At 37.6% G+C, this 21545-nt stretch overlaps 1 long non-coding RNA gene across 1 annotated transcript in view; it reads right to left on the bottom strand.

Annotated features, from left to right (window-relative positions):
• The window catches only part of LOC141420799 (uncharacterized), a 110572-nt gene extending 102241 nt beyond the window's left edge, over positions 1-8331 (bottom strand). Inside the window, exon 1 of the long non-coding RNA XR_012445447.1 lies at positions 7920-8331. This is a non-coding gene — a long non-coding RNA (uncharacterized lncRNA). The remainder of the gene's footprint in view (positions 1-7919) is intronic.
• Positions 8332-21545: the final 13214 nt, after the last annotated feature.

Genomic DNA, 21545 nt, shown 5'->3' with positions numbered 1-21545 from the left:
GAAGACCAGTGGAACAGAATAGAGGACCCAGACATGAAGCCACACAACTATAACCAACTTGTTATAGTTTGACAAGGGCACTAAAAATATATAATGGAAAAAAGACAGCCTCTCCAACAAAAACTGCTGGAAAAACTGGTTAGCAGTTTGCAAAAAACTAAAACTAGATCCATGTATATCACCCTATACCAACATTAACTCAAAATGGATCAAGGATCTTAATATCAGACCACAAATTCTAAAGTTAGTACAGGAAAAAGTAGGAAATAGATGTAGGAAAGAATTTTCTCAATGGTATCCCAGCAGCTCAATAACTAAGACATAGCATAGATAAATGGGACTTCATAAAACTAAAAAGCTTCTGCTCAACAAAAGAAATGGTCTCTAAACTGAAGAGAACACCCACAGAGTGGGAGAAAATATTTGCCAGCTACACATCAGACAAAGGACTGATAACCAGAATATATAGGGAACTTAAAAAACTAAATTCTCCCAAAATTAATGAACCAATAAAAAAATGGGCAAGTGAACTAAACAGAACTTTCTCAAAAGAAGAAATTCAAATGACCAAAAAACACATGAAAAAATGCTCACCATCCCTAGCAATAAAGGAAATGCTAATTAAAACCACACTAAGATTCTACCTCACCCCTGTTAGAATAGCCATCATTAGCAACACCACGAACAACAGGTGTTGGCAAGGATGTGGGGAAATTGGAACTCTCTTACACTGCTGGTGGGAATATAAACTAGCACAACCACTCTGGAAAAAAATTTGGAGGCTACTTAAAAAGCTAAACATTGATCTACCATATGATGCAGCATTACCACTCTTGGGGATATACTCAAAAGAATGTGACACAGGTTACTCCAGAGGCACCTGCACACCCATGTTTATTGCAGCACTATTCACAATAGCCAAGTTATGGAAACAGCCAAGATGACCCAGTAATGATGAATGGATTAAGAAAATGTGGTATTTATACACAATGGAATTTTATGCAGCCATGAAGAAGAATGAAATGCTATCATCTGCAGGTAAATGGATTGAACTGGAGAACATCATTCTGAGTGAGGTTAGCCTGGCCCAAAAGACCAAAAATCGTATGTTCTCCCTTATATGTGGACATTAGATCAAGGGCAAACACAACAAGGGGATTGGACTTTGATCACATGATAAAGTGAGAACACACAAGGAAGGTATGAGGATAGGTAAAACACCCAAAAAACTAGATAGCATTTTTTGCCCTCAACACAGAGAAACTAAAGCAGATACTTTAAAGCAACTGAGGCCAAAAGGAGAAGGGGACCAGGAACTAGAGAAAAGGTTAGTTCAAGAAGAATTAACTTAGAAGGTAACACACATGCACAGGAAAGCAATGCGAGTCACCTCCCTGTATAGCTATCCTTATCTCAACTAGCAAAAACCCTTGGTCCTTCCTATTATTGCTTATACTCTCTCTTCAACAAAATTAGAGATAAGGGCAAAATAGTTTCTGCCTGGTAGTGAGGGTTGGGGGAGGGAGGAAGCAGTGGTGGGGGGTAAGTGGATGGGGAGAAGGGGAGAAATGACCCAAACATTGCATGCACATTTGAATATAATAAAAAAAGAAAGAAAAAAGCTTTTCTGTCTTTTCACCTCTACTTAAGAGTTTCAATGAGGGGCTGCAGTCTAATCTTACAATTCCATAATGATTAAGATAAACTTTGGAATAACCTGAATGAACCACTAATTTTGCAAAACCGTAAGGTCACTAAGAAGACTCCTTTACAAAAGCTCAAATGTGTGTCTTGTTATCCTGATTATTGCACATAACCAGGTGACTTTGAGCAACTCATTGCCACCTCTCTGGACTGCAGACCCAGTCACTCAGTCTTGTTTCATTGTGATACAGATGAAGAAACCAACTACCCATGACCCGCTTATAATTCTAACATTCTAGCATTATAGAGGCATTCCTTTTGGTTTTGGAAGCATCTTGTTCAAGGTGACCATTTTAAAATGTAAATATCTCTGGAAAGGACTGTGTTGTAATTACATAGTTGTTTGTGCAGTTTTCTGACATCTGGTAGCGAGGGAGGAATGTAAAACTAGAGTAGTTGGTATATTCCCAGAAACAAGAGAGATGTTTGGAGGAAAAAAAGGAATGGAGGAAGGAATATCAACAAAAGAGACAATATGAATTGTCAGTGACTTTGTTTCTGCAATTTCATGTATAGCTAGGACAACTAGGAAATTTCTCAAATCAGCAGACTGTCCATAAGAAAAATAGTTTAAAAATTATTATTAAAAAATAAATACATTACCTTTTTTAAAATAACCAGAACAACCCTTCCAATGTGTTAACAAAAGTCTTTTAAAAAGTTAATGACCTTTTGAGGGAGGGTGGTTAAGAAAGTGACTTTGATCAAAGTGCTCTATTTGTATGTTGTAAAGTCACAATTAAACCCCTTTGTGCAATTAATTTATACTAATAAAAAATTAAAATAAAAATTAAAAATTAATGTCCTTTAGAGACTGAAGTACAAATAAGTATGTCAATAGACTATAATAAAAATCCAAGAAATAGATACACAGATATATGAACATTTATTGAAAATAAAAGTAGGACAGAAGATCAGTGGGCAAAAACAATATTGTCACTGAAGGGTGCTGACAAAGGGCAATGGAATGTCTGTACAGAGTATAATAAAACTAAGTACTACTTTATTTTATGCAAAACTCAAATCTAGTAGATTGTAAGTTCAAATGTGAAAGCCAAAACAAAAAAAAATTAGAAGATGTTATAGAATGTTGTTATCATCTGTTATGGGCTGAATGTGTCCCTTCTAAAATTCTTATGAAGAAACCCTAACCCCTATGTGATGCCATTAGGTGGTAGGCCCTCTAAGAGATAATTACATTATGAAGGTGGATCCCTTAGTACCTTTGTTAAACATCTGTAGCCTTCTCTCCTTCATGAGAGGATACTAATAGAAGTCAGTAGTCTGCAACCCAGAAGAGGGTTCTTGCCAGAATCCAGCCTGGCACCCTGACCTCAGACTTCCAGCCTCCATAACTGTAATAAATAATTTCTGCTGTTTATAAGTCACCCATTCTGTGGTACTTTGTTATAGCACCCGGAACCTACTAAAACATTATCCAAGTCAGGAATGTTTTCTTAAACAGGACACATTGTGCAAAAAACCACAAATAGTAAAAGGGAGGTTAGGTAGGAATGATATATTTAAGAGTCTTGTTAAGAACTTATGTTCATCAAAAGACACTCTGAAGAGAGCCTAGCAGCAAACTGAAGTGTGGGAAAATACATTTGTAACACAGTTTTCAATAAAGGACTCTCTCCAGAATATAAAAGACTTCCTACAAATCAATTTCTCAAAAAGTCAGATAACCAGTAGAAAAATGGACAAGAGGTTTGCATGAGCACATTGCAAGAAAGAATATTCAAGTGTTTCACACATATGAGATGGTGTTCAACTACGTGATCATTGTTACAGGAGAAATATAAAATAAAACCACAATGCTCCCTCCAGAATAGCTCATTTTTTAATGCAAGTGCAAAAGAGAATGTACAGCAAACAGGACCTGTCGTAAGTTGCTGCTTAGGTGGAAGTGTCGATTAGAGCGATCACCTCGGGAGAGTCGAACACTGTCTTCTATAGATGAGGATGCACAGATCTTATGATTCTGCAGTTCTACTACCAAGTGTATATTCTACAGAAATGTGCACACATATCCCAAGAAGATAGCAACATTATTCTGAGGCATCCACATGGTAATGACCCAAATTGTCCAACAATAATGAAATAGAGAAGGTATATATTTGTAGAATGAAATAATATATAAAAATAAAAATGAGTGAGCTATTTCCATATTAAACAATATGGTTGAATCTCACAAACAGAATGTTGACTGAAAGTCACCAGAAACAAAACAATGCATATAATCTGAGCTCATTCAATGAAATTCAAAAACAATATAAACATGGCGCTAACAGTCTGGATAGTGGTTACCTCTGGGGAGTGGGCAGGGCTGGTGACTGAGAGGGGATGCAAAAGTAGAATTTCTGGAAACTGGTACTTTTTGATTCTTATGTAGGGTGGTGAATACATGAGTGCTTGTTTACGATGATTCACTGATCTGTAATATATTTTGTGTACTTTTCTATATGTCTATCAGACTTGACAATAAAAGCTTTTAAAATAATTAACCTCTAACTCAGCAATTTATGCCATAAATTTAACCTAAAGAAACAAGTAAGGGTTTTTTGTTGTTGTTTTGTATTTTTTTTATTGCTGTGCTGGGGGCACATTGCGGCATTTACAAAAGTTCTTGCAGTATGTCAAATATATCATAGTTGAATTCATCCCCTCCATCTTTCTCCTTTATCCCTCCTCTCTCCACTCCTGGAATAGACTCAACTGGTCTCATTTTTGCATTTACCTACATGTGTACGCAGTATTTGCATCACATTCACCATCCCACACCCTTTCCCCACATCCTCCTCCCTCCCACTGGTACCAACCCCCCCGCACAGGACCTGTTCTTTCCTCCTGCTCTCCAATTTTGTAAAAGAAAAAAAATGACATTTTTGTTTGTTTCAGATAACTAAAGAGGGAGTTTCCGTGTGACATTTCCATGTATATATGTATTATAACCCTAATTGGTTCATCTCTATTTTTCTCCTTTCTACCTTAATCCCTTTCTTATGGTGATTTTAATAGTTTAAATCAAGTGCATACATATATTTTTAAAGGTGTTCATTGCAGAGCTATTGCTATAAAAATTTGTCTAATGATTCCACCATATAATATTGGTTTGATAAATTAGAATATATCACAGTGGGTATGATAAATACATGAAAATTGTTGTTATTAATCTATATTTTTCATGTGGAAGAACATTATTTTTTCAGCTTTACTGGAAATAAGTTTAAGGTGTACCACATGCTGTTTTGATATACATATACATCATGAAAGGACTAACATAATTAAGTTAGTTCACACATCCATCACCCTGCCTAGTCACCATTTGTTCTGTTTCATTTTGCTTTTGTGGTGAGAACATTAGGGATTTACTTTCTAAGCAAATTTTAAGTAGCCAGCATAGTATTATTAGCTATAGTGACCACACAGTATATTAGATCCTGTATATTATAATCACAGTATATTAGATTATGAAAATACAAACAACAAAGAAAATAAACAGACAAGTGGGACTACATCAAAGTGAAAAGCTTGTACATAGCAAATGAAACAATCAACAAAATGAAAAAAAGCAACATCCAGAATGGGAGAAAATATTTTAAACCATATATCTGATAAGGGGTTAATATCCAAAATATATAAAGAATCACCCAACTTGATAATAATAAATAAGCAAGTTAAAAACTGGGCAAAGAATCTGAATATATATTTTTCAAAAAATACTTAAAAATAGGCAGCAGATACATGAAAAGTTTCTCAACAATAGTAATTATCAATGAAATGCAAATCAAGCCACAGTGAGATATTACCTCACACCTGATACAAGGGCTTTTATCTAAAAGACAAAATATAACAAGTGTTGGTGAAAAAGTGCACGCTGGGGCACTCTTAGTGGGAATGTTAATTGGTAGGAACATTATGTAAAATAATAGAGAAGTCTGTTAAAAAATTAAACTATTATGTGATACAGAGATCCCACATATGGGTATATATAAGGAAATAAAGTCAGTTCTTAGAAGAGATATCTGCACTTCTGTATTCACTGCAGCATTATTCACAATAGCCATGCATGGACACAACCCCAGTGTCCATCAACAGATGAATGAATAAAGAAAATGCTGTCATGTCATATAAACTGGAGAAAATGCATTATAGATTAAGATAAATAATCTAATCCTAATTTTGGAAATATATGCATATAACATTATGATAAAATAATCATATTAATAGTTGCTATCTCTATGTAATAGAATTTTGGTATTTGTTTTTCTAATTTTTCAACAAATATACGTTACTAAAGTTATAAATAATAGCTACCATTTGTTGAAAACTAATAATGTGTGGAAACCATTAAGAAAGATATGAAAGGCATTTTTTTATTTAACCATCACAAAAACCCAGCTGGATAAGTATAATTATCTTCATTTTACAGCTAAGAAGACTGAGGAGAAGTAAATATAGTAGGTCAAAGAACAGAAAGTAGACAAATTATTGAACCAGGGTCTGTCTGGCTGCACAGCAAACCCTGCTCCTAACATAGTGAGGGTATATTAAGAGGCATTTCACAGCCAGACGTTGAACCCAAATCTCTTTATTCTGTTTTAAATCAAGAATTTCTACAAACTCATAAAGTAGCACACAAAAAACAGCAGTAGAAATTAAAACCTTGATAATTCTAGTTGTGATGTAAATAGGGAATAATAATATGACAAACTACTACCATGTATTAAAGATTACTATGTCTGAGTTCTTGCTGAGAATTACCTCATTTAAACTTCATTATCCTGTAGCAAATTGATCACATTAATGGCTGCAATTCTTCATCTCTTCTTGCATCCATATTCTTTAAATGTAAGTATGTATTTATTGCCCTCTCACTCTGACTTTAGGCTTAGTCATGTGATTTACCTTGGCCAATACAGTATTTGCAACCATGAGCAATCAGAGGCTTGAAAAATACTTCTTGTGCATTTTGGTACATTTTATAGATATCTTTTTTAGAAAAATACTTCTTGTTTGCTCTGTCATCACCATGAGACTATGCCCAAGCAAGCCTGCTAGAGGATGAAAGACACATGGAGCACAGCTAGTCATCCTAGAAGCCACCATTCTAGATTAACCAATAGGCAGTTAACACCCAGAGAAGTAACCAAGTCCAGTCCAGATCAAGAGAGCCACCTGGCCAAAATCTGTAAGACTCCAGCCACGTGAATAATAAATACTTGCTGTTCTATACCACTGAGGTTTTGTGGTTGTTATGCAGTATTGTGTGCACAATCTAATATATACAAACCTTACAAGGTAAATAGTATTATTTAAAATAGGCAGGAAACTGAGGTTTAGAAAAGTCAGCTAGTAAGTGGTGTAGGCAGAATTTGAACCCAGGGCTATCATAATCCAGAGAAATTTCTTTTATTACCATGCTATATATGTTACCTCTACAAATGCACTCCAACCTATAATTTTAAAGGGAGCTCCAACAGTATGTGTCAGCTACTCACTGACTGAAGATTTCAAAATCTGGAAGTAATATTTCTAACTAACTTGAATATCTGAGATACATTTGACACTTTTTTTAAAAAGCTGACTGATGATAGTCCTTGTAGTTTGAACAAATAGTTTTGTGCACAGGGACTCCGGTTTTTCCCTTTCTCTCTCCTGCACTATCTTATGTAGTCCGCAGGCATTTAATTTCTCATAGATGCCTTCAGTACTGACATGTCTCCCAACACTAATTTGTGTGCTTCAAAGATTTACCCTAAAAATGCTGACAAAACCAATAGAAGATGTAAAATTTGACCTTCACTTACACAATGATTGGCATTGACTATAATTCCTTGTGAGATTTCACATAATCAGCATGCCAATGTGTGTATCTGGAGCATATAAGAAGTTGTTCTGTATCAAAAATCACTTTGCAGTTGGGGCAAAGAAACAAATTCTCATATTTAGTGGTCAGGAGAATCAATTATTAGACACACAGCTGTCAACTTTCCATGATCCATGGTATGGAAACACATGGATAAATGATCTATCCACCCAAAGTTTTTCTAACAAGAAATTCTTGGCAATCGAGGGATCAAATAGCAGACAGCTGTCAGGTAGTTGGGGCTGGGTGCTATGAACTTGAGTTCTCTTCCCTGTAGGATGGGATAGCACAAGGACAGCTACTGAAAGGCCATTCTGGAGACATGGCCTCTGTACCAACTCACCTCAGACTGACGGATGTGTCATATACTTCCTTTGCCCCTCAGATCACTCTCCACCTTTGCCCCTCCTATTTGGTACAAGCAGGTTCATGAACCTCTTGGATGGACTCCCTTGCTTCTGGCTTTCATTTGAGTATGCTGGATGCAGAGCCCTGAAAACACATCAGATCGATGGAGAAGTAGAAAATAGAGATATTTATTCTCCCAGTATTCTCCTTGTGTTGTCACAAACGGATAGCTGTGTCCCTCCACCAAAGTGTGGGCTCCTTTCAAGCAGCCCATTCCACATATCCCTCCCTAAATCTGGATTTTGATAATTGCTTCCTGCTTTCATCCCTTCAGACACAGAAGTAGTAACTGCCCCACCGCTTGTAGCTCTAGGATTCTGCACCATCTCTTTTTTTTATCATTATTATTGGTGTACTGGGGTACATTGTAACATTTACAAAAGTTCTTACAATATATCATAGTTGAATTCACCCCCTCCATCATTCTCTTTATTCTCCCTCCCCCATTCCTGGAATAATTTCAACAGGTCTCATTTTTTCCATTTACACGCATTTATTTGAACACAATATTTGCACCATATTTTGATTTCCCTACATTATGTGCAAACCTTTGTGAGTAGTCTCTTTATTAACTTTCCTCGAATAACCTACCCTACTTTGAGTGTGCTCAGACTGATCCACTTGTGTGACCCTAGGAAAGTCCTCTTATTAGTCATTTTCCCAATCTATAGAATAGAGAAAATCTCCCCTTTTATGGAGGGTAGACAGCTTTTTCCCCCTTATTTTTTTTTCTTCAAAATCCTAATCTCAACATCCTTGAAAGGATTAAGTGCTGCAGAATATAAAGACATTGTGTTGAGTCAAGCTGATATTTTAAAGCCTCATTGAATTGAATTGAATTGAATTGAATTGAATGCTAGAAAAACGAGGAAGGATGGAAGTGTGTGAAACACCTGGCACAGGTCTTCAATATAAAAAGAAACAAAGGAGGAATGAGAAAGAAGGAAAGAAATTAGACTTTCCCTGAACTACTACTGTTTGTAGAACCAGTTCTTCTAGTGAATGACAGGCCTGAATCACCTTCCTGTTTTCTGGTCCTTTTTATCCTGCCTCCATCAGGAAAACCTTGTTGTGTGAAAATTAAGTTATGTTAAAGTTTCAGATATAAAAGATGAATGAATATACTTGATACCAAAAAATCTGGATGAAAAGTGGAAAGTTCACCTTTGACCCACTGTTCCTTCTGGCTCTCTCACCTGAATTTTGGACCCAGTGCATGTCCCTAAAATTGCGTTCATTGGGATTTCTCATTAAGATGGCAATTGACAGGTAAAATGCTCATTTCAATGGCATTATTTATTCGTCCAGCCTTAGGCATTAGACGTCTATTTTACCTGACTTTGCAAGGTAAGAGTGAATAAGGACAAAGTCTCTGCTCTCACAAAGCTTATTTCTAGAGGCACAGCATACGGTGTATGTTTAGTTTTAAAAGAAAACCTTTCAGAGCATGAAAAAGAACTAATACTGCATTACTGTGTCCTTTACATACAGGTATAACATAAGAGATTGCTGAGTATTCAAATATAGAATTTCAAATCACTAAATCTAATTCCCAGCCCCTCAAGTCCCTACCCTACCCCACTTCCCACATGCAGGAACCACAAATGCAGCAACGATCTTGAACAAATCTCACCACCTCTGTTTCTTAGTAAGTGACAGAACCAAGGCTATAATTCAGGCCTCCTGAATCTCACCCAGCTTTACCCCTAAAAGCCAGTTTCTCTCCATGTTTTCCTTCTGGTGTTATACTTGTGGTCACTGGGACTTCATCTTTAAAAAGCTTCTTACCTTGGACTCTCACACCTGCTAGTTTCTCTGCCAGCCAATTTCCACACCTTCTTCAAGTTCACCAGGGAGGCACCTCTCAAAACCTCCAGACCAAACTGGTTCCCCATCACAAGCAATTGCAGGGCCCCTCCCTCCCTGTCCACATTGTTTATCACTCGTAACTACTAATCCCTGGCTTGTCTTTCCCTACTAGACCATAAGGACTTCAAGGCCCAGAACCTATGTCTCTCCTGTGTGCAGAACACGGCAGACATTCTGGAAACTTCTGTAAAGAAATGGAGCTCTTATTTAATTTATAAAAGCAATCAATGAGAAAACTGGGACATACACATAAAATTTCATGTGATAGAAAAAATTTAAGAACACAACGGTTCTGTACTTGAGTTTTTAAAAGTAAAAATAATAAAATTGATTGGTTTTTGAATAAAAAAAAAACTAGAAGTCTACTCTCCCTGATCTCACTAAATGAGGAACTATGTTCTCCTTTCCACCCTTTTCTTCATTCCCATATATTATTGATCCTCCTGACATCACTCCCTTCTCTCCTGCCACTGATAACAGGCATGAAGCAGTTCTTTTCCTTCACTTTACTAGTCACAGAGCAGGAAAAATGTCTCCCAGCTTAGGAAAGAGAAATTTCCTCCTAGAGTCTCCAAGTGGGAGGAGAATGGAGGATTCCATGGGGGGAAGGCTTTTCCCCCCACACCTGAGGATTGCACAGAGGAGAGCTGACAGAGAAACACAGCTGGCATGCTGGCAGTTCTGTGAATTAATGTGATTGCATCCCAGTAATGTTTCAAGTGAGATATTCATGTAATTCATGCAAATTCAAAAATAATTGAGGTTCATGTTTCTAGGATAAAGTCATGGCATTTTGCTTTTACCTGGACTACCCCCAAAAAGGGTCATTTTTATTATTCCATATTCAAGTATTCATCACCACACACTCACGGATTTTAGAGCCATAAAAGGTCAGCCCTCTTTGATTCTGTGATTGTTTCCATCTGAAGTCAGAAACCGACACATGAATATGCACACACACAACACTGACACTTCCTTCACTGTTCATTAACACTGTGTTCACTGTGTATTTCAAAGTCAAACAAATAATACCTGTCATGAACATGAATTTTTAATATCGCCTATATTTCACTTTAAAATGAAATGTCAAAATGATGGAAAATATTTCCATGGAAGTTTGGAAAGGGCAGCATCTCACCAAAGCTGCCTTGTGAAACCCCTGCACTGATGCAAAAAAACATCGTTAAAACAGCACCACAGCCACTGGGATCAGATTGTTTTTTTGGTATTTTACTGCCTCTGTCATTCCTGGGGTAGCTGTGAAATGTCAACGTGAAATCTGTTTGCAGAGTCAATATGCTTTTCAGGGCTTATGGGACCCACTGTCCTCTTTTCATCTGAAAATGGATGCCGTTTATTTACAGCCTGTTTCAATTCCCTGCTTTTTGGCTCCAACTGCATTTTATTTGCGTGTGATGATCCTCTTAGCATATGTGCCCTTTGTTCTTCTTCATTCTTTAATCCCTACTTCCCATTTTTAATGGCAGTGAAATCAAACAGCTCTGACCTCCCCTTTCTCTCCAAACCTCAATCAGAACTTCTTAATATCAAGCTCCCAACTTCCCTCCCAGAAATAGCCTGCTTCTTTTCCACAGAAATTGTTCCCTGGAGATTAGGACAGGTCTAGGTCAGAGCAAAGCTGAGATGGGGTAAGGAGGAGGGGATGGAGGGCTGGTGGTGGCAAGAGCTGACCAGGAAGATCTATAGCTGGGTTTCTCAGCCTCAGCGCTAGTGGCGTTTGAGGCTTGATAATTCTTTGCCACGGGGCTGTCCTTTGTGTCCTAGGACGTTTAGCAGCATCCTTGGCCGCTATCCACTAAACATCAGTACTACCTCCCAGCCAGCTTCAGCTGTAACAAACAAAATTGTCCCCAGCCATACCAAATGTCCCTGGAGAGAGGCTGGGGGGGAGGTAACCATTAATCTGGGGACACAACTGGAAATGATTATTTTCCCAGAAGTGTTTTCTTCATTCAGTGCCAAAGCAGGCAGGAACACCAAGAACGCCTACAAATTTCACAAGAACTGCAATGCACAGCCTCTCTAATACCCTAAAACACAGGGACATTTGTTCTCCATTTGGAAAGTCTTTGATTTGGCCAGGTAGATGTGACCTGATGCTATGGTCGTGACTATCTATGATCCCCATCCTTTTCACCAAAAGAAGTTTTGTGGTCTCCAACCTAATAATGTTTACCCATCGTGCTTACATATTACTGGAGCTGGAAGTCCAAGATAAAGGTGCCAACAGGACTGGTTTCTTCTGAATCCTTTCTCCTGGATTGATCTTCTGTTGGCGCTTCATGTGGTCTCTGTGCAGAGGCATCCCTAGTATCTTTTTTGAAGTTCAAATTTCATCTTCTTATAAGAACACCAGTAAGATTAGATAAAAGCCTACTTAAGTCCTCATTTTAACTTAATTATCTCCTTAAAGTCCTTTTTGTCTAAATATAACAACATTTTGAGCTACTGGGGATTGGAGCTTCAATTTGGAGGATGAGGGACACAATTCATCCCCTGACATCTGCATTTCCCATTTCAACACTGCATTCTCCAAAATACTGCCTCAGAGCCAAAAGTTTCCAGGCATACAGCTGAGTTTGTGTGAGGAGTGTGTACGTATGTTTGTGTGTGTAAATGCACATGTACACAGGCATTCTTTTTATGTTAAGTATTTCCTTATTTGGAAGGTTTTTTTTGCAGATGTAATTAGGATAAGTATCATAATAAGATCATTTTGGGGGCCACTGCCACCCACCCACCAACCCACCAGCCACCAGCTCCAAACATGCTTCAGAGACCTTCAGCAGACCAAACAGGTGAGCCCCAAGCATCACACGGTATCCCTCAGCCACCCCTGGAATAAACCACACAACCCCCTGGACAGACTGATCTCCCCATAAAAAAAAAAACTGAATAAACAATGGAACTGAGAGGAATCCAAAATAGCAACTGGGACACAGTTGCAGACAGCATGAGCTCCCTGAATCAGAGACCTGGCTGAGAAGCTGGAGCCACACTTGGAGGAGGTGAAGCACTAGGGATAGTTGAAACTTTGGCAGCCTAAACCAAAGTTAAGGCTTCTCCATGCCACAATACACTGAGAGAACAGGTGGGCCACCACCCCAACGCTGCCACCACCAGTTACCAGCTCCAAACATGCTTGGGAGAACTTCAGCAGACCAAACAGAATCCTTTCCTGCTAGAGCCACACTTGGCAGGAAAAAAATAAAAAAAAGAAACAAAACTCCGAAATTTTGAACCCCCAGCCCATGCAGGAAAAAAATAAAAAGAAGAAACAAAACTCCAAAACCTTGAACCCCCAGCCCATACAAAGCTTCTCCATGCCATGTTACACTGAGAAAACAGGAGGGCTCCCACAACACCAGATGCTAGCTCCAAACCTGCTTAGGAGATGCAGACAAACAGGAATGGATGCTGAAGGAGTAACTCCAGAACTACTAAATTCTACTGTTCCTGAACTGGGAATTTCTTTTTACTTTTCTTTAAGTGTTTCTTTGTCTTGTTCACTGTTTGTTTATCCACCATCTTTCCCTACTGATTTCTTTGGTTCTCCTTTTCTTTTTCTTTTTTCTCTTTCGTTCTTGGTTTTGTTAGTTTTACTATTGTAAGTTAGCTAATACTAAATTACACATAGACCCGGGACAAAAACAGCACTAAGTGGAATGATGGGAAGATGAAAAAGAGATAGAAACCATTCTCCCCCCAAAAATAAATTAGTACAGAATTCAGAGGGAAATGAAGAAAACGGATTCCCAGATCCAAACTCCAACAAAACAAAGATAAACTATGCCAAGGAACCCAATGAAGCCCACAAGAACATCCTGAAAGAAGAAATCCTGCAAGTAATCAATGAGAATTTCATAGAGATATTACTAGACATGGTCAACCAAAACATACAGGAAGCACTCAAGAAATTCCAAGATAACAAAAATAAAGAAAATGAGAAAACACACACACAAAAAAATGAACTCACAGGAGCCCTAAATAAACACCAAAGTGAAACAGAGAACACCATAAATAGAGGGATAAATGAGTTAAGGAAGAAAATTGACAACATTGAAGAGGAAGTGACTCATGATATGGAAAACCTCAGAAAAAAGAATGAAACAGAAATACAAAACACAATGGAAGGACACTCCAGCAGACTAGAAAAAGCAGAAGATAGAATCTCAGAATTTGGAGATGAAATGGAAATTAAAGAAAAAACTGAAGAACTATTACTCAAACAACTCAAAACCTGTGAAAGGAATATGCAAGAACTCACCAACTCCATCCAAAGATCAAACCTGAGAATCATGGGCATTGAAGAAGGAGAAGAGGTGCAAGCAAAAGGAATTCATAATATATTCAACAAAATAATAACAGAAAATTTCCCAAATCTAGAGAAAACTATGCCCACTCGGTACAGGAAACCTCCAGGTTCCAAACAGACTTGACCAAAATAGAACTACCCCACAATATATTTTCATTAAAACAACAAGCACAGAAAAAAAAATATATTGAAGGCTATAAGAGAGAAAAAAAATAACATCAAAATTACAGCAGATTTCTCAATGGAAACACTAAAGCAAGAAGAGCATGGAGTGAGGTCTTCCAGGCACTGAATAAAAATAACTGCAACCCCAGGATACACTACCCAGCAAAACTATCATTCAAAATAGATGGAACAATAAAAGTCTTCCATGATAAGCAGAAACTAAAACAATATATGACCACTGATCCACCACTACAAAAGATTCTTCAAGGAATTCTGCACACAGAAAGAGAAAGCAAACAAAACCATAAAAGGACAGACAGCACCAAACCACAGGAGAAGAAAAGGCAAGAAAGTAGAGTGACATTGATTCAGCTGCACACAATCAAACCCTTAAACAACAAAGACAACTAAATGACAGGAGTCTCCACATACCTATCAATACTAACACTGAATGTTAACTGACTTAATTGCCCCATCAAAAGACACCATTTGGCAAACTGGATTAAAAAGGAAGATCCAACCATCTGCTGCCTACAGGAGACCCATCTCATCAACAGAAACAAGCACTGGCTTAGGGTGAAAGGCTGAAAGAAGATTAACCAAGCCAATGGCCCCCCAAAACAGGCAGAAGTAGCAATACTTATCTTGGACAAAGCAGACTTCAAACTTACATTATCAAATGAGATAAAGAAGGACACTCCATACTAATAAAAGGGGAAATACACCAAAAGGAAATAGCAATTATCAACCTATATGCACCCAACATCAATGCACCCAATTTTATCAATCATACTCTGAAGGACCTAAAAACATATATAAACTCCAACACAGTGGTAGTGGGAAACTTTAATAACCCCCCAATGCCAACAGATGGATCATCCAAACAAAAAATCAATAAAGAAATTCTAGAACTAAATCACACCATAGATCAAATGGACCTAGCTGATGTCTAAAGAATATTTCATCCAACTTCTACACAATATACATTCTTCTCAGCAGCTCAAGGAACCTTCTCCAAAATTGATCATATCTTGGGGCACAAAGCAAGCCTCAGCAAATATAAGAAAATAGAAATAATCCTATGCATTCTATCTGATCACAATGCATTAAAACTAGAACTCAACAACAAAAACAACAGTAGAAAACATGCAAACAATTGGAAGCTGAACAGCACATTGCTCAATGATCAATGGGTCATTGATGAAATAAAAGAGGAAATTAAAGGGTTCCTGGAAGTTAATGAAAATGAAAACATGAGCTACCAGAACCCATGGGACACAGAAAGGCAATCCTAAGAGGAAAGTTTATAGCCATGAGTGCATATATTAAAAAGACAGAAAGATCTCAAATAATGACCTAAGACTATAAGACTACATCTCAAACTCCTAGAAAAACAAGAATAAGCAAATCCCAAAACAAGCAAAAGGAGAGAAACAATAAAAATAAGGGCTGAAATCAATGAAATAGAAACAAAAAAAAACCATACAAAGAATCAATGAAACAAAAAGCTGGTTCTTTGAAAAAATAAATAAGATTGACAGACCCCTGGCAAACATGACTAAAATGAGGAGAGAAAAAAAGCCAAATCAGTAAAATCAGAAATACAAAAGGAGAGATAACAATAAACACCATGGAAATCCAGGAAATTATCAGAGGCTACTTTGAGAAACTATATCCTAATAAATTTGAAAATCTTGAAGAAATGGACAGATTTCTAGATACTTATGACCATCCAAAACTGAACCAAGAGGATATTAATCATCTGAATAGATCTATAACACAAAATGAAATTGAAGCAGCAATAAAGAGTCTCCTAAAAAAGAAAAGTCCAGGACCTGATGGATTCTCTGCTGAATTCTATCAGACATTTAATGAATAATTAATACCAACCCTCAAACTGTTCCACAAAATAGAAATGGAAGGAACACTGTCTAACTCATTTTATGAAGCCAACATTACTCTCATCCCAAAACCAGACAAAGACTCCTCCAAAAAGGAAAACTATAGACCAACTTCCTTAATGAATATCAATGCAAAAATCCTCAAAAAAATAATGGCAAACCAAATCCAACAACACATCAGCTGACCAGGTCAGCTTCATCCCAGGGATGCAGGAGTGGTTCAACATACCCAAATCTATAAACGTAATACAGCACATTAATAGAAGCAAAGACAAAAACCAATTGATCATCTCAATAGATGCAGAAAAAGCCTTTGATAAGATCCAACACCATTTCATGATAAAAAGCTCTAAGAAAACTAGGAATAGAAGGAATGTACCTCAACTTTGTAAAGGCTATATATGACAAACTTACAGCAAACATCATACTTAATGGTGAAAAACTGAAACCATTTCCCCTAAAATCATGAATGAGACAAGGATGCCCACTATCTCCACTCCTATTCAACATAATACTGGAATTCCTAGCCAGGGCAATTTGGCAAGGAGAAGAAATAAAAGGAATACAAATAGGTAAAGAAACTGTCAAAATATCCCTACTTGCAGATGATATGATCCTATACCTTAAAGACCCAAAAAAATCTACCCAAAAACTCCTAGACACCATCAACAGCTTACAGCAAGGTGGCAGGATACAAAATCAACTTACAAAAATCATTAGCTTTTCTATACACCAATAACAAACAAACTGAGAAGGAATATGTGGAAACAATTCCATTTACAATAGCCTCAAAAAAAAAATCAAATACCTGGGAGTAAACTTAACAAAGGATGTGAATGATCTCTACAAGGAGAACTACAAACCCATGAAGAAAGAAATCAGGAAGACTACAGAAGGTGGAGAGATCTCCCATGCTCATGGATTGGTAAAATCAACATAGTAAAAATGGCTATACTACCAAAAGCAATCTACATGTTATGCAATTCCCATCAAAATTCCAATGACATTCATCACAGAGATTGAAAAATCTACCCTACAGGTCATTTGGAAACACAAGAGACCGTGAATAACTAAGGCAATACTCAGCAAAAAGAGCAAGCCTGGTGGTATCACAATACCCAACTTCAAACTATATTACAAAGCAATAGCAATAAAAACAGCATGATACTAGCACAAAAACAGACATGAAGACAGAATAGAGGACCCAGATATGAATCCACACAACTATACCCACCTTATTTTTTTCAAAGTTGCCAAAAATATATGATTGAGAAAAGACAGCTTCTTCAACAAACGTTGTTGGGAAAAGTGATTATCTGTCTGCAAGGAACAGAAACTAGATCCATGTTTATCACCCTGTACTAGTATCAACTCAAAATGGATCAAGGACCTTAACATCAGACCTGAAACTCTGAAGTTAGTACAGGAAGGAGCAGGAAACACTCTGGAAGTAATAGGTATAGGTAAGGACCTCAACAGAACCCAAGCAGCTCAGCAACTAAGAGAAAGAATGGACAAATGGGACTTCATAAAATTAAAAAGCTTCTGAACAACACAAGAAATGGTCTCTAAATGGAAGAGACCACCCATAGAGTAGGAGAAAATATTTGCCAGCTATATATCAGACAAAGGACTGATAACCAAAATATACAGGGAACTCAAAAAACTAACCTCTCCCAAAATCAATGAACCAATAAAGAAATGTGCAACTGAACTAAACAGAACTTTCTCAAAAGAAGAAATTCAAATGGCCAAAAAACACATGAAAAAATGCTCACCATCTCTAGCCATAAAGGAAATGCAAATCAAAACCACACTAAGATTCCACCTTACCCCTGTTAGAATAGCCATCAATAAAAACACCACTAACAACAGATGTTGGCAAGGATGTGGGGAAAAAGGAAACCTCATACACTGCTTGTGGGAATGCAAACTAGTGCAACCACTGGAAAAAAATATGGAGACTTCTTAAAAATCTAAACATAGTCCTGCCATATGATCCAGCAATCCCACTCCTTGGGATATACACAAAGGAATGCGACTCAGGTTACTCCAGAGGCACCTGCACACCCATGTTTTTTGCAGCATTATTCACAATAGCCAAGTTATGGAAACAATCAAGATGCCCCACTACTGATGAATGGATCAAGAAAATGTGGTACTTGTACACAATGGAATTTTACTCAGCCATGAAGTAAAATGAAATCGTATCATTTGCAGGTAAATGGATGGAACTGGAGAACATCATTCTGAGCAAGGTCATCCAGGCTCAGAAGACCAAGAATCATATGTTCTCTCTCATATGCGGACTTTAGATCTAGGGCAAATACAGCAATGGGGTGGGACTTAGGTTACATGACAAGGGGAGAGCACATACGGGAGGTATGGGGGTAGGTAGAAAACCCAAAACAAGAAAATGTTTGATGTCCCCACTGCAGAGGAGGTAATACAGAAACCTTAAAGCAACAGAGGTCAACATGAGAAGGGGATCAGGAACCAGTGTAAAGATCAGTTAGAGATGAATCAACTTGGGTTGTAACACATTTGTACATGAAAGCAATGCTAGGAATCTCTCTGTATAGCTATCCTTAACTCAACTAGCAAAAACACTTTGTCTTTTGTATTAATGCTTATGTCTTCTCTTCAACAAAATTAGAGATAAGGGCAAAATAGGTTTTGCCTGGAAGCGAGATGAGGGAAGAGAGTAGGGGCAGGGAGCAGAGTGGCAAAATGACCCAAACAATGTATGCACAAGTGAATAAATGAATTTTTAAAAAGAAAAGCAAATTAAACTATTCAAACGAATCAATAAAAACATGGGTTGGTGGGAAGGGCATTCTTTTTTTTTTTTCTTTTTTGGTGGTACTGGGAGTTGAACTCAGGGCCTTGTGCATGCCAGTGAAGGACATTCTTAAAAAAAAAAAAAAAGATCATCTTGGATCTCATGGATTAAGATGAACCCTAAATCTGAGGAGACTGTCCTAATTAGAACCAGAAAAAGGACACACAGAGATTGGAGTGATAATGCTGAGGATTCCCAGCTGCCTTGGGAAGCTAGGAGAGTGTCATGGGACTGTTTGTCCCTCCAAGAACAACACTGACAATTTTGAACCTCCTCAACCACAGGAGAACAAACTCATGGTATGAGTTGGGAATGGCCATTAGCAAACCCCTAACCCTCTACAAAGAATCAGACAGAACTGAAGGCTCGATCTTTCAGCTAAGGGAAGGTCGCAATTAAACAGCCATAACAGTGGTCATAAGATAATGCTGCTTCAGGGTGTACCCAGGTTTAGAGGAAAACATTTCCCCTTTTCCTTTATAATTTCTAGATTGCCAACCTAGAGTAGGAGGAGTCCTTCCCAAAGTGCATCGGACCAGGTGTCCAGAGGGAAATTCCACAGTCCTGATGTGATAGTTAGACTGCCAGAAGAATCCCAGTTGTTCTTTGTACCCTGCCACACCTGTAGACAGACAATTTTAGGAATGCTTAAAAGCAGGTCTTCAAGGGTATATAGCTATTCTCCCCACACACAACACCTTCTACAGCAGAAGACTAGGTAGCTACAAGATTTTCTGTTCCCTAATAACACAATCAATCTCACATGGAAAGAGTAAAATGAGATTTAGTCTACATGAGAAAACAGTGTAGAAGGTAGAAAGCAATGCACATTTTTTGAGTCTTTGTAGGGAAGTTTGCACATGAGCCAGCACAGTGTCTAGCATAGAGTAGGAAATTTTTAGCAAAAGAATCATTGTAAAGGAGACATACTGATAGACCAGGGATGGAGGGGAGGTTGGGAGGCAGAGGATGAGGAGCAGGAAGTCATGGGATTGTATGTGGAGGGAAAAAGATAGAATCACCACAATGAGACAATAGAACAGTAATGCAGGTGGTAAATGAAGATGATGGAGACAAAAGTCAGAAACCCAGAAGCCTATGTCTGCAATACTATAGGATGTCTGGTCCACATTCATTCAATGAGAACTTGAACGGTTAAATGTTCATCAATAACAAAAATCAAAATCTTCCACTCTTCTGAAAATAAAAGTCTGCCTCTTGATTTAATGATTTAAAGAGCAACTCCACAGGGAGCCAGTTTCCTGACACCCATCTGCACAGTCCACAGGGACAGGTGCCATTTATCTGGTGGAGCAAGGCACAGGGAATGACTGGCTCTGATTCATAGTGTGGGAGGCAAAGTCGAGTCCATGGGGGTTCACAGCCTTTTCCTGATGATTTCTTCTGTAAATCTCCTCTACCCAAAAGAACAGTATGTTTTGGCAGTATTTTTGATACCAAGCTACATTTGTTAGACGATTGGCTACTTGTTTCTCCAATTTTTCTATTAATCGTTGCTAAACATTGGAACTATACACAGCATGTGATCGTGCTAATAATTGTTCACACAACCGAGCAATATAACTTTTGACAAAGGCAAAAAAGAGAAATGTGTGTTCTTACTGGTCCATACAGTCCATTATGCATTTCCCTCTGAGCTTTATAGATTCAGAAAATTATTCATGAAGTCCCAAGACCATTTTCATTGAGCTCTAGTGTCAAAGCATCCAAGACTGGAAGCCATTGATTAGCTATGGCCTTGTCTGGGATGTGGTTGACCCAGTAAACTTGTGGGTGTCCTACCAACCCCTGGTGTCTACAGATTTTTCTGTTTTGTCATCTTCCCTCCAAACCTCCTCCTGCTATCTAATATCTTCCCCCACCATGTCAGAACTTTGATCAACTTATTTTTTTCCTTTTTCATAAAACTTTTATACAAATAATACTATCATATAAGAGATACTGAAATTTTTATTAGTATATATTGATATACAAAGAGATTTTATTATGAAAAAATACATGCATGTAATATACTTTGATCAAATTCACTCCCTTTATTACTCTTTCTTATCCATCTTTTTTAAAACAATTTTAGCAGGCTTCATTATTCTGTTTTCCGTGTGCATATGAAGTACTTCAATCACCTTCCCCTTTGGCCTTCCCACTGGTTTCCCCTTCAAAATAGTTCCCATTTTGTACTCATGTCAATCTTTTTTTTTTTAGGTTTAGATTCTGCATATGAAAGAGAACATACAATATTTGTCTTTCTGAGTCTGGGTTTTTTCACCTAACATGATATAAACTCCAATTACATCCATTTTCCTTCAAATGACATAATTTCATTCTTCTTTATGGCTGAACAGCACTCCATTGGAAACACTCAAATTCTTAAAATCTCTACTTAAATTTTTTCTATGTCATTATCATTTCTTAGCTGTAATAATTCTA

The sequence above is a fragment of the Castor canadensis genome, chromosome 2 (genome assembly GCF_047511655.1).
Source record: "Castor canadensis chromosome 2, mCasCan1.hap1v2, whole genome shotgun sequence".
Lineage (NCBI taxonomy): Eukaryota > Metazoa > Chordata > Mammalia > Rodentia > Castoridae > Castor > Castor canadensis.
The sequence above is the reverse complement of the archived record's forward strand: the minus strand, read 5'-3'. Positions and strand labels throughout refer to the sequence as shown.